Consider the following 13230-nt stretch of genomic DNA (forward strand, 5'->3'; position numbering starts at 1 on the left):
GGAAAACCAACACATGCTCAAGAGGTAGCAAGAAGGATTTCTGGCGCCGTTGCCGGGGAGGTTTACGCCAAGTCAAGTCAAGATTTGATCTCCCAGCAACTAGACATTTCTGGCGTCGTTGCCGGGGAGATCTACGCACAAGTCAAGACATACCAAGTACCCATCACAAACTCTTATCCCTCGCATTACAATATTTGTCATTTGCTCCTGTTTTCCTCTCCCCCACTTCACCCTTGCCGTTTTATTCGCCCTTTTTTTCGCCCATCTCTTTCCGCTTGCTTCTTATGTGTCCGTGTGTTAGATCATTTGTTTCGTCGTCATGGCTAGTCCTTCTATCATTGTTAGTACTCCCGATCATGAAGTTCTTAATTTTAAACAAAGGAAGGGAGAAAATCTAAAAGATGCTTGGCATAGAATTTGCAATGCTCAGAATAGATCTACTATGAAGCAATCTACTTCCGTTCTTCTTCGCAATTTTTATGTAGGCGTCACTCCTTGGAACAGATATATTCTTGATACCATTACCGGAGGGAATTTCTTGGGTAGCCATACTTTTGATTCTTATAATGCTATGTTAGATTTGTTTGGCCCACCACCTCTTTTGGTTAATGGAACTATTTTAACTTTGGAACATGTGATGCAAAGGCTTGAAATTATTGAAAATAAAGTTGCCACTTTAGAGTTGATTGAAAATTTGGATAGAAAGATCCACAACCAAATTACCCAATACGGATCTAAGGTAGGAGTTGCTCTTAAATTTTTTAAAGAAAAGGAACCCATAGTTAACGAAACGATAGATCAAGATTCCACAAGAATTGATAAACTTGAGGATATTATTACCAACTTAGGGTCTGCCTTTTCTTCCATGAAAAATACCCCAAATCTTCCTAGTACTAAAGTTTCCATGTTTATGTATGTGCCTAAAAATAAAGGTGAATCTTCTAGTAAGGAAAATGCGGATCTCAAATCAATAAGTGTTCACCCCAACTTTTTCGCTATCATTAAGGAACCTTTCGCTACAAATGAATTTCTTGATTTCTTGCCTAGGAGTTTGATCATTAATAAAAAGAAGGAAACTCCTAAGGGTTATAAGTGTTCTATTGAAGAATTGCCAACCAAAGATGATAATACCTAGATCTATTCTTGCTTTTATGCCTAGCTAGGGGCATTAAACGATAGCGCTTGTTGGGAGGCAACCCAATTTTATTTTTGTTTCTTGCTTTTTGTTTCTGTTTAGTAATAAATAATTCATATAGCCTCTGTTTGGATGTGTTTTCATGTTTTAATTAGTGTTTGTGCCAAGTAGAACCAATAGGATCTTCTTGGGTGATAGTTGTTTGATCTTGCTGAAAAAGATAGAAACTTTACGCTCACGAAAATAATTGTTAAAACTCACCAGAACGTGATAAAATACCAATTCTTTTTGCAGTAGATCAATATACAAATTTTCCAGGTTGTCCTAGGTTTTCAGAATTTTTGGAGTTCCAGCAGTATTCGAACAAATCTGATTGCTACAGACTATTCTGTTTTTGACAGATTCTGTTTTTCGTGTGTTGTTTGCTTATTTTGATGAATCTATGGCTAGTATCAGGGGGTATGAACCATAGAGAAGTTGGAATACAGTAGGTTTAACACCAATATAAATAAAGAATGAGTTCATTACAGTACCTTAAAGTGGTGATTTGTTTTCTTATACTAACGGAGCTCATGAGATTTTCTGTTGAGTTTTGTGTTGTGAAGTTTCAAGTTTTGGGTAAAGATTTGATGGACTATGGAATAAGGAGTGGCAAGAGCCTAAGCTTGGGGATGCCCAAGGCACTCCAAGGTAAAATTCAAGGACAACCAAAAGCCTAAGCTTGGGGATGCCCCGGAAGGCATCCCATCTTTCGTCTTCGTCTATCGGTAACTCTACTTGAGGCTATATTTTTATTCACCACATGATATGTGTTTTGCTTGGAGCATCTTGTATGATTTGAGTCTTTGCTTTTGAGTTTACCACAATCATCCTTGCTGTACACACCTTTTGGGAGAGACACACATGCATCGGAATTTATTAGAATACTCTTTGTGCTTCACTTATATCTTTTGAGCTAGATAATTTTGCTCTAGCGCTTCACTTATATCTTTTAGAGCACGGTGGTGGTTTCATTTTATAGAAATTATTGATCTCTCATGCTTCACTTATATTATTTTGAGAGTCTTATAAAACAGCATGGTAATTTTCTTTGGCTATAAAGTAGTCCTAATATGATGAACATCCAAGATGGGTATAATAAAAAATATCATATAAAGTGCATTAAATACTATGAGAAGTTTGATTCTTTATAATTGTTTTGAGATATGAAGATGGTGATATTAGAGTCATGCTAGTTGAGTAGTTGTGAATTTGAGAAATACTTGTTCTAAAGTTTGTGATTCCCGTAGCATGCACGTATGGTGAACCGTTATGTGATGAAGTCAGAGCATGATTTATTTATTGATTGTCTGCCTTATGAGTGGCGGTCGGGGACGAGCGATGGTCTTTTCCTACCAATCTATCCCCCTAGGAGCATGCGCGTACTACTTCGTTTCGATAACTAATAGACTTTTGCAATAAGTATGTGAGTTCTTTATGACAAATGTTGAGTCCATGGATTATACACACTCTCACCCTTCCACCATTGCTAGCCTCTCTAATACCGCACACCTTTTGCCGGTATCATACACCCACCATATACCTTCCTCAAAACAGCCACCATACCTACCTATTATGGCAATTCCATAGCCATTCCAAGATATATTGCCATGCAACTTACCACCGTTCCGTTGTTATGACACGTTTCATCATTTTCATATTGCTTTGCATGATCATGGTTGACATCGTATTTGTGGCAAAGCCACCTTTTCAATTCTTTCATACATGTCACTCTTGATTCATTGCATATCCCGGTACACCGCCGGAGGTATTCACATAGAGTCAAATTTTGTTCTAAGTATTGAGTTGTAGTTTTTGAGTTGTAAGTAAATAAAAGTGTGATGATCATCATTATTAGAGCATTGTCCCAAGTGAGGAAAGGATGATGGAGACTGTGATTCCCCCATAAGTCGGGATGAGACTTCGGACGAAAAGAAAAAAAAGTAAAAGGAAAAAAAGAGGCCATAAAAAAAGAGAAAGGCCCAAATAAAAAAATTAAAAAATGAGAGAAAAAGAGAGAAGGGACAATGTTACTATCCTTTTACCACACTTGTGCTTCAAAGTAGCACCATGATCTTGATGATAGAGAGTCTCCTATGTTGTCACTTTCATATACTAGTGGGAATTTTACATTATAGAACTTGGCTTGTATATTTCAATGATGGGCTTCCTCGAAATGCCCTAGGTCTTCGTGAGCAAGCGAGTTGGATGCACACCCACTTAGTTTCTTTTGTTGAGCTTTCATACACTTATAGCTCTAGTGCATCCGTTGCATGGCAATCCCTACTCACTCACATTGATATCTATTGATTGGCATCTCCATAGCCCGTTGATACGCCTAGTTGATGTGAGACTATCTTCTCCTTTTTGTCTTCTCCACAACCACCTTTCTATTCCACATATAGTGCTATGTCCATGGCTCACGCTCATGTATCGCGTGAAGATTGAAAAAGTTTGAGAACATCAAAAGTATGAAACAATTGCTTAGCTTGTCATCGGGGTTGTGCATGATTTAAATATTTTGTGTGATGAAGATAGAGCATAGCCAGACTATATGATTTTGTAGGGATAACTTTCTTTGACCATGTTATTTTGAGAAGACATGATTGCTTTGTTAGTATGCTTGAAGTATTATTATTTTTATGTCAATATTAAACTTTTATCTTGAATCTTTTAGATATGAACATTCATGCCACAATAAAGAAAAATTACATTGAGAATTATGCTAGGTAGCATTCCACATCAAAAATTCTGTTTTTATCATTTACCTACTCGAGGACGAGCAGGAATTAAGCTTGGGGATGCTTGATACATCTCCAATGTATCTATAATTATTGATTGTTCCATGCTATTCTACTATCTGTTTTGGATGTTTAATGGGCTTTGTTATGCACTTTTATATTATTTTTTGGACTAACCTACTAACCAAAGGCCTAGTGCAAATTGCTGTATTTTTTGCCTATTTCAGTGTTGCACAAAAAAGGAATATCAAACGCAGTCCAAACGGAATGAAACCTTCGGGAGAGTTATTTTTGGAACAAACGCAATCCAGGAGACTTGGAGTGGACGTCAAGGAATCAACGAGGCGGCCACGAGGTAGGGAGGCGCGCCCGGGGGTAGGCGCGCCCCCACCCTCGTGGGCCCCTCGTGGCTCCACCGACCTACTTCTTTCGCCTATATATACTCATATACCCTGAAAACATCCGAGAGCACCACGAAACCATATTTCCACCGCCGCAACCTTCTGTACCCGTGAGATCCCATCTTGGGGCCTTTTCCGGTGCTCTGACGGAGGGGGAATCGATCACGGAGGGCTTCTACATCAACACCATAGCCTCTTCGATGATGTGTGAGTAGTTTACCACAGACCTTCGGGTCCATAGTTATTAGCTAGATGGCTTCTTCTCTCTCTCTTTGGATCTCAATACAAAGTTCTCCTCGATCTTCTTGGAGATCTATTCGATGTAATTCTTTTTGCGGTGTGTTTGTCGAGATCCGATGAATTGTGGGTTTATGATCAAGATTATCTATGAACAATATTTGATTCTTCTCTGAATTCTTATATGTATGATTTGATATCTTTGCAAGTCTCTTCGAATTATCAGTTTGGTTTGGCCTACTAGATTGATCTTTCTTGCAATGGGAGAAGTGCTTAGCTTTGGGTTCAATCTTGCGGTGTCCTTTCCTAGTGACAGCAAGGGCAGCAAGGCACGTATTGTATTGTTGCCATCGAGGATAAAAATATGGGGTTTATATCATATTGCTTGAGTTTATCCCACTACATCATGTCATCTTGCCTAATGCGTTACTCTGTTCTTATGAACTTAATACTCTAGATGCATGCTGGATAGTGGTCGATGTGTGGAGTAATACTAAAAGACGCAGAATCGTTTCGGTCTACTTGTCGCGGACGTGATGCCTATATACATGATCATGCCTAGATATTCTCATAACTATGCACTTTTCTATCAATTGCTCGACAGTAATTTTTTCACCCACCATAAATTATGCTATCTTGAGAGAAGCCACTAGTGAAACCTATGGCCCCCAGGTCTATCTTCCATCATATTATTTTCCTATCAACTAGCTATTTCTATCGTTGTTTATTTTGCAATCTTTACTTTCCAATCTATATCATAAAAATAACAAAAATATTTATCTTATTATCTCTATCAGATCTCACTTTTGCAAGTGGTCGTGAAGGGATTGACAACCCCTTTATCGCGTTGGTTGCAAGGTTCTTATTTGTTTGTGCAGGTACAAGGCGACTTGCGTGTAACCTCCTACTGGATTGATACCTTGGTTCTCAAAACTGAGGGAAATACTTACGCTACTTTGCCGCATCACCCTTTCCTCTTCAAGGGAAAACCACCCCATGCTCAAGAGGTAGCAGGCGTGAGCAGCAGAGCCAGCCGCAAGCAGTAGCAGCCGCACCAGTCGTGCATGGGCGTGAGCAGCGACGCCGGGAGCAAGAGCAGTGGGGACGAGAAAGAGCAGCAGCAGTCGCACCGGCAACGCGTTGGCGCAAGCAGCGGTGCCGGAGACCAGGCGGCCATGCTCCAGGTGATCTGCTCGGAGTGGCTTGCACGCCGGCAAGCTTGAGCTGCACCGGCCGGTGTAGGGGAGGCCTAGGCGACATGAGTGGTGGACGGGAGAGAGAGCTTGCCGGAGAGATTGAGAGGAGAGAAAGAGAGTTTTTTCTTTTTACTTTCTTCGGGTGGGTCCCACCTGTAAGTGACTTAGGAAGCGGGGTACAAATGTCCAGGGAACAGAACATTGACGGTCAAAGGTCGTTGACCAAACAGAAATGACACGGAAGGGTATTTCCATAATGGCACCTAACGGAAGAGGGGTATAGTTGAGCACTGTTTTTATTTAGAGGTAAAGATGAGGTCGGGACAAAGTTAGGGGGAAAATGTAAATGTCCCTAAATAAAATATACAATCATACCAACCAAGATCACGATTAAACCATAGGACAAAACAGATCTACTCAAATATCATAGTATAACCATAGATTATTGGGAAATAATATATGGAGTTGAGCACCATGTTTAAGTAGAGATTACAGCGGGGAGAAGAGGTGTTACCCCGCTGCATAGAGGGGGAGAAAGTTGGTGTAGACGGTAGCAAGGTTGTTGATGTAGATCGCCGTCACGGTCCTAGCCCGAGCGGCACTCCGGCGCCACCGGGAGAGAGGGGGAGAAAGAGACCCCCTCCTCCTTCTTCTTCTTCCTTGGCCACCCCCCTAGATGGGAGGAGAGTTCCCCCTCTGGTCCTTGGTCTCCATGGAGGCGGAGGGGTGGGAGCCCCTCCGAGATTGGATCTCCCTCTCTGTTCTCTTCTGTTTCGTGTTCCCCAGATCTAACTGAAAACTGTTTCTTATATTCCGAGAGATCCGTAACTCCGATTGCGCTGAGATTTTAACATGATTTTTTTCGGATATAAGCTTCCTTGAGCCCGAAGTAGAGCTCCAACCGACGTTCGAGGAGGGCACAACCCACCACCGCCCGCCAGGGGCCTCTGGCGCGCCCTGGTGTCTTGTGGGCTGTGTGGGCCTCTGTTTGCGGTGATTCCAACTCTGAAAAATCACATATATTCCAAAATAATTCTCCGTGAAACTTTATTGCATTTGGACTTCGTTTGATATGGATACTCTGCGATACAAAAAACATGCGGAAAACAAGAACTGACACTGGGCACTGGATCAATAGGTTAGTCCAATAAATCATATAAAAAGTTGCCAAAAGTATGTAAAAGTTGTATAATATTGGCATGAAACAATCAAAAATTATAGATACGACAGAGACGTATCAGCATCCCCAAGCTTAATTCCTGCTCGTCCTCGAGCAGGTAAATGATAAAAAAGATAATTTTTGATGTGGAATGCTACCTAGCATAAACTTGATCATATATCTAATCATGGCATGAATATTAAGACATAAGTGATTCAAAGCAATAGTCTATAATTTGACATAAATACATCAATACTCAGGCATCCAATAAACAATCATGTCTTTCAAAATATCAATGCTAAAGAAAGCTATCCCTACAAAATCCTATAGTCTTGTCATGCTGTCTTCTTAACACAAAGTATTTATCATGCACAACCCCGATGACAAGCCGAGCAATTGGTTCATACTTTTTAACGCGCTTCAGCTTTTTCAACCCTCACGCAATACATGAGCGCAAGCCATGGATATAGCACTATAGTGGAAAAGAGTATGATGATAGGGGTAAATATAGAGAAGACAAAAAAGTAAGAAAGTCTCACATCGACGCGGCTAACCAACGGGCTATGGAGATGCCCATCAATTGATATCAACGTGAGGAGTAGGGATTGCCATGCAACGAATGCACTAAGAGCTATAAGTGTATGAAAGCTCAATATGAAAACTAAGTGGGTGTGCATCTAATCCTATAATGAAAAATTGCCACTAGTATATGAAAGTGACAACATAGGAGACTCTCCATATGAAAAACATGTTGCTACTTTGAAGCACAAGTGTGGTAAAGGATACTAACAATGCCCCTTCTCTCTTTGTTTATTTTTTCTTTTTCTTTTTTTTCTTTTTTTCTCTCATTGTCCGGAGTCTCATCCCGACTTGTGGGGGAATCTTAGTCTCCATCATCCTTTCCTCACTAGGGCACTGCTCTAAAAATGAATAATGATGATCATCACACTTCTATTTACTTATAACTCAAAAGAAATAAAAATTACAACTCGATATCTATGACAAAATATGACTCTATATGAATGCCTCTGGCATGTAACAGGATGTGCAATGATCTAGCGTAACATGTATAAAAATGATGAACATTGGCTGAGCCACAACTACTATGATAGCTATATGATCATGCAAAGCAATATGACAATGAATGCTCAAGTCATCAAACGGAAGCGGTGGAAGTTGCATGGCAATATATCTCGGAATGGCCATGGAAAAGCCATAATAGGTAGGTATGGTGGCTGTTTTGAGGAAGATATAATAAGGCTTATGTGTGATAGAGCGTATCATATCACGGGGTTTGGATGCACCTGCGAAGTTGCACCAAGTCACGATGTGAGAAACGGCAATGCACGGTACCATAGAGGTTAGCAAATTGCGAAAAGGTAAGAGTGCGTATAATCCATGGACTCACATTAGTCATAAATAACTCATATACTTATTGCAAAAGTTTATTAGCCCTCGAAGCAAAGTACTACTACGCATGCCCCTAGGGGGATAGATTGGTAGGAAAAGACCATCGCTCGTCCTCGACCGCCACTCATAAGGAAGACAATCAATAATAAATCATGCTCCAACTTCATAGCATAACGAGAGACTATACGTGCATGCTTCGGGAATCACAAACCTTAACACCAATATTCCTACTAACCACAACCATTTACTAGTACCTCCCACATATTATCATCTCTATATCGCAAAACTATTGCAAGGAATCAAACATATCATATTCTGTGATCCATAAGTTTTATGCAGGATTTTATGACTAACCATACAATTGACCAATTCCTTTTGACTCTCTAAATAGATATAAGTGAAGCATGAGAGTTTAATTCTTTCTACAAAAGATCATGCTCTAACAAATATAAGTGAAGCCAAAGAGCATTCTATGAACATCGGTTTTCTATGTGAAGAGAAAAAGCAATCCAAACTTCAAATGATATAAGTGAAGCACATGAAGCATTCTATAAAGGCCATACTCAAAAGATATAAGTGAAGTGCAATGAGAATTCTATAAATCAACCATGGACTATCTCATACCAGCATGGTGCATAAAAGATAACTGAAAACTAAATGCAAAAGACGCTCCAAGGTTTGCACATATCACATGAAGGAAACGAAACCGAAAACATACCGATACTTGTTGAAGAAAGATGGGATGCCTTCCAGGGCATCCCCAAGCTGAGACGCTTGAGTGTAGCGACCAGACCTCAAATGGCCTGTGCTGCTGTGCACCAGTGTCATCCCTGGATCAGTAATGCTGACACGCACAGTACAAATGGAGGATTTATAACAGAGTAGCAATCACACACTTATTACATCGAATATCTCCAAAGAGATTAAGTATGATAAACATGGCTTAAGGCCATCTAATAACGATAACAGCGGAAGACTTGGAAGATAAGTGAGTCCATCAACTCCAGCGGCATCACTGAGTATAAGACCACGACCTAAAGCACCTTACTCGTCGTCTGAAAAGTCTGCAACATGAAATGTTGCAGCCCGAAAACGGGTCAGCACATAGAATATGCTGACAATGTAACACATAGAGAGCAATGAACAATAATGCTATACTACATGCATATATGGCTGGTGGAAAAGCTCTATGGTTACAGTTTTGCGAAAAGCCAATTTTATCCTACTTCAAAGGAATAAATTTTATTTAACTATCATGGTGGTTGAAACATTGAGAAGGTACCTCCAACTCAATCCCAATTAAGTATCATCATTAACCCAACAAAATTAATTATAAGTATCACGGTGATGAGATTCAAATGATAATCCAGGTACTAGATACTCAAGTTGTCCATAACCGGGGACACGGCTAATCATGATTAGTTTGTACACTCTGCAGAGGTTTGTGCACTTTTCCCCACAAGACTCGATCACCTCCGCTTGATTCTCGCACTACATGATGTTTGAGAAACGGATGACCGAGACACAGTCTTTCAGAAACAATCACTCTTTACTCTGGATGGACCGGTACACCTACTTTCCCCTACATCTGCTAGTCCACCTCTTCAAGAGATCCTGTAACCTACTCAGCTATGCTAGAGCCCATAATAGCTTGTGGCTGCACATGGAAGTTTCTAGCATGAATAATCTTATGATCCCTTTGAGCCTGGGTGGCGGACCTTATACATACAGACAACACTGGGTTCTCCAGGTGCCTCAATCCACCCAGATGTGAGTTTTAGTTGCCACCTTAAGTTGAACCATTAATAAACATCTCACATCTGTCATGGATATCACTCAAACCCAATCCACGTCTACGAGCATAGCATGGCAATATAATAGCAACGTAGAAGTAACTCCCAAGGGTTTGATAAAGAGAACAGGTAATAGGTACTACCTCAACTACTTCCCAGTACCCACAGTTTAAATAGATCCTAATCATGCAAGTGTTTGAGGGAAATAGATCTAATGCAATAAAACTGGGTATGAACGGAATATGATCAAAGTGTTACTTGCCTTGCTGATGATCCGCAAAACCTAGCGATTCGAAGTAACAAGCGGCACACTCCGGGTACTCTATCGCAAACAAACAAGCATACAATTAGTACTCATCTAATGCACAGGTAAAACTCGAATGAAAGATCCAACCAGAAAGTTCAACTTAAGAACTCCGGTTTGCAAAAAGAATCAACTCGAAAGAAGCAACGAAAGTCAAACGGCGAAAGAAAGAAACTTCGTTTGCTAATCTGGATCTAGGTCAAATTTTACTGTAGCAAAAACTTATTTGAGTAGGTTAAACGGAAAGAGAATTTCGAGACGAAACTCTAGGCGCTTGAATCGCCTGATTCCGATAAACGAGCGAGAAGTTAAACAGAATCGAAGATTCGATCAGAAATCGAATCTGAGAAAATAACGAGAAAATCCGACGAAAAAGAAAAACGGACGAACGGTTAAATAACGGACGTTCGTTAACAGAGAAAAACCGACGAACGCGTTCGTTAAAATGAACGGTTCGGTGAACGCTCGTAAAATAATAAAACCGAAAAAAACCGATCTAGGGTTTTTTTTACAGAAAGCCGGCAACGACGGGAATCGGGGCAGCGGCGGTACCTCGACGGCGGGCTCCGGCAAGGGGCTCCGGCGGGGTGCGGGGCTCGGGGTGCGGGGGCGGCGGCTCCGGCGGCTCCCGGCGGCGGCGGCCGGGCAAACGGCGGCGGCGGCGGGGCGTGTTGCGGCGGTGGCGATGAGGGGCTCCGGCGGCGGCTCGTGGTGAGGAAAGAGAGGGGGGCGGTATTTAAGGAGGGGGGGTGTGCGGCGGCTTGGGCAAGGGGGCACCCGAGGCGGCGGCGGCTCCCGTGCCCGGGACGGACTCCGGCGGCGAGCTCCCGTGCGGGAAGAGGAAGGCGCGAGGCGGGCCGTCGGCTGGGCCTTTGGCCTAGTCGGCGCGCGGGCGGTTTTGTTTTGTTTTTTTTAAATAAGTGCCGCAGAAAATAATTCGTAGAAAAATATGAAATAAATTTTCCCCGTCTAGTTAGTAAATCTAGAATAGGGTGAACATTTTTAAAATCAAAAATAAATACTTTTGAAAACATGCAATATTTTTAATGCAATAAAAATTGCAAATAAAATCCAAATAAATTCCAAATAATGTTTTTAACATTTTTCCTCCAGTATTTCAATTGTTTTGGAGAAGTCATATTTTCTCCTCTCGTTTATTTAAACTGAAATATTTTTCCGGAGAGAAAAATAATTAAAACCACAATCCTCGTTTGAAAAATCAAATTTGAAAATTCGAGAAAATCCGCAACTCTCTCCGAGGGTCCTTGAGTTGCTTAGGATTATCGAGGATTTGTCAAAATGCAACAAAACATGATATGCAATGATGGTCTATGTATAACATTCCAAATTGAAAATTTGGGATGTTACAAACCTACGCCCCTTATGATGAATCTCGCCCTCGAGATTCGGGTTGGCTAGAAAACAGGTGGGAGTGGTTTTTCCATAGATCTTCCTCTCGCTCCCAGGTGGCTTCATCCTCTGTGTGGTGACTCCACTGAACTTTGCAAAACTTGATAACCTTGCTGCGGGTAACTCGGCTGGCATACTCGAGAATCTTAACTGGTTTCTCCTCATAAGTCAAATCACTTTCCAACTGAATCGCTTCCAATGGCACGGTGTCTCTCAGTGGTATCTCAGCCATCTCTGCGTGGCACTTCTTCAACTGCGAAACGTGAAATACATCATGTACTCCAGACAATCCTTCGGGCAATTCCAGCTTGTAAGCAACTTCTCCCATACGTTCCAACACTCTGTATGGTCCGATAAAACGGGGCGCTAACTTTCCTTTAACTCCAAAGCGCTTCACTCCTCGAAGTGGTGATACTCGAAGATACACTCTGTCTCCGACTTCGTGAACTGTCTCCTTTCATTTAGAATCAGCATAACTCTTCTTCCTGGACTGGGCTACTTTGAGCCTATCGCGAATCAATCTCACTTTTTGTCTAGACTCCTTAATCAAATCTGGTCCAAACAACTGACGATCTCCAACTTCGTCCCATAACAACGGTGTTCTACACCTCCTTCCGTACAAAGCTTCGAAAGGGGCCATCTTCAAACTGTTTTGATAACTGTTATTATACGAAAACTCCGCATATGGCAAATTGTCGTCCCAACTAGATCCATAATCTAGTGCACATGCTCTCAACATGTCCTCCAAAATCTGGTTGACTCTCTCGGTCTGTCCATCTGTCTGTGGGTGAAATGCTGTACTAAATTCCAGCCTGGTTCCCAATGTTTCATGTAACTACTTCCAAAACTTCGAGGTAAATTGGGTTCCTCTGTCTGATACAATGGTCCTCGGAACTCCATGCAAACATACGATCCTGGTCATGTATATCTTTGCCAACTTAGCACTGGTGTAAGTGGTCTTCACTGGAATGAAATGAGCCACTTTCGTCAAACGATCGACTACAACCCATATCGAGTCATAGCCTGAACGAGTCCTGGGTAATCCCGTGATAAAATCCATGCCTATTTTATCCCACTTCCATTCGGGTATCGGCAATGGTTGTAGCAATCCTGCTGGCTTCTGATGCTCTGCCTTCACTCTCTGACATACATCACAAACTGCTACATACTCCGCAATATCCTTTTTCATTCCGGTCCACCAGAAAGTATTCTTCAAATCCAAATACATCTTGGTATTCCCTGGGTGAATCAAGTACGGTGAATCATGGGCTTCTTGCAAAATCAACTTCCTGATCTCCGGATCATTTGGTACATATACGCGGTCCTCGAACCATAAGGTATCGTGCTCATCCTCACGAAATCCCTTGGCTTTTCCTTTGCTCATCTTCTCCTTTATCTCTTCAAT

The sequence above is a fragment of the Triticum aestivum genome, chromosome 4D, assembly GCF_018294505.1.
Source record: "Triticum aestivum cultivar Chinese Spring chromosome 4D, IWGSC CS RefSeq v2.1, whole genome shotgun sequence".
In the NCBI taxonomy this organism is placed as follows: Eukaryota; Viridiplantae; Streptophyta; class Magnoliopsida; order Poales; family Poaceae; genus Triticum; species Triticum aestivum.